Here is a 2,202-nt window from a genome sequence, read left to right as displayed (position 1 = left end):
ATCCCTCTTCGGTAAAATGTTCTCAGCGCACAAAGGCGGCGGCTGAAGGGAACAGCTTTGGGCACAGAGGGAGGAAGGAGCTGGCCGGCTGAAGCGCCGCTGCACCATCTCCAGTGGAAACGGACGCTGCTAACCCTGCCTAGGAAACTATGGAGCGTCCCTAAGAAACCCAAACTCCAGCTTGGCTCACCCCAGCTATGTCCCCCACCTCCAGACCCCCAGGTGAGACTAAATCCAACCAACCAACCCCGCGGCCGGCAGTCCAATCAGCCTGCCTGTAGAAGGCGGGCTTGCAGCATGCTTCTCACCCCTGAATTCGACCTGAATCTTAGCATGTTTTGTTTTGTGCAAGGAAAGGCCGTCACCCCCGTTCTCCTTTGTTTTCCAGCAATTTCTTGTCTTGTGGTAACTTAAAACATTTCCTCTGGGGATGGGGTGAAAAAAAACTGGATATAAATGTTTATAGTGCAAAGTCCTTTGGCTTATTTAGTGTGTGAGACATCAGAGATGCCTGCTAACTAGCCGGGTTACCCACACGAGGCTTCCAACTGCCTCCCGAGAACGCTGGCCGAAAGGCAAGGGTACGAATGTGATGCTGCCGTTTGCGGGCATCCGTGTCGGCATTTATATTTAAATATATTTCCCTGTAAGAATTTTTAATTGGAGATTTCGGCTCGAGGTGCTCCAATAAAACAGAGAAGGAGCCAAAGCGAGTTATTTCGCTTCATAACCAAGCTTTATTTCGAGGCTTTCTTTCCCCTGCGGTTCTTGCCCCGAAGCGATCTGTAAAGCGAACCCACTCTGATACAGTTTGAAAAGTGCATTTTGTACTTGGCTCTTTCTTTGATCGAATTAATCTGGGCTTTTTTGTAGTTCTAAATGAGGCCTATGGGCTGACAATGTAGCTGTTTAAAGGGGATTTTAGGGGATAATAATAGCCAATGCAAATAGTGCCATGAGAATGGCAACTTGCTTTTGCACTTTCAATCACATAATAACTGCAAAGAAAGCTTTTAAAATGAATTGAAATTTTGTGGCATGCCATCTGGGATTATTTGGGGAAACAGTTCTGAATACTGCAGTTGGGCGAAAGAATGGTGGTACGTCTGCTCTTAAGCTGACATGTTTCAGATGGCAACCTTATGCTAACTGGTGCAAAGTTGGCTAGCATTATTTTTTTTAATTTTATTATTTTCTTTCTTTCGGATTATCTGCAAAAATTCTCTTTGATTGCTGGTATTTGGGTCTGAAAAACTTTTCCATTGTTGAAGAGTTCAATTCAACCGCTTGCAGCTGCTGATCCCCTCATTGTTCCCCTCGTTATGTGTACGCGTCTCAGATGAATGTAGCCAAGCCTTTTAGTGCCTTAATAGGTGTCTACATAAAGGTCATTTTTTCTGCCGCACTTGTTTTAACAAAAGTGTATACACAAACAACAACCACAGCTAAAACATTCACATTAATCAATTTCCTCCTGATTGCAAAATGCAAAAACTGCCTTAGGCCAGAGCCCGGGCATGAAAAATGTTTTCTGTGTACGATGTTTTCTGTGTATGATGTCATAAAGCAGCAAATAGTTTAAGCAATTGCATCAAGGGCAAAAGCAGGACAAAACACCATTGTGGCAACACAGTTTCTGAGATCCCCCTTCTGGTGTTTCTGTGTCTATGTAGCTATGTCAGGTTACTTTGAGGGCAGAGAGGCTCTTAGGATGGAGTGAGTTGAGGTTTTAGCTCTGCCTTTGATGTTCACCCTGGTTTGGGAGCTGTTCTCCGTGAACTTCTGGTGGGTGTCAGGTATTGCCTCTGTGGGAAAGTCTGTGTAGGTGTTAATCAGAATCTGGAGAAAACTGCATAAAGTGTATCTACAGTTCACAAAAATTAAATCATTTCCTCGCTGGTATAAGATTCCGCCCCCCCACCCATTATACAAAAGAAAGAAAAGACGACCACAGCCATCCCTTTCCACCTGCAAACCCCACAGAAGGCTGCTTTTAGGATGAAGTAAATGATGAAAATAACAGCCACCAGTCGTAAACGCCGGTAAGAATGCTGCCATGCTAACTAAACTGCTAGACGCGCAGACAGACAAGCAAGGGTTTCTAAGGGATCTTGGTGCTGATTTTTGGTGCTGTGAGGGGACTGCCCAGCACGGTGGACGTCATGTGGGAATTACAGAACTCTGGCCACGTGGGGGAGGAAG

This window comes from Mesoplodon mirus, assembly GCF_964341445.2.
Source record: "Mesoplodon mirus genome assembly, chromosome: 9".
Taxonomy (NCBI): domain Eukaryota; kingdom Metazoa; phylum Chordata; class Mammalia; order Artiodactyla; family Ziphiidae; genus Mesoplodon; species Mesoplodon mirus.
The sequence above is the reverse complement of the archived record's forward strand: the minus strand, read 5'-3'. Positions refer to the sequence as shown.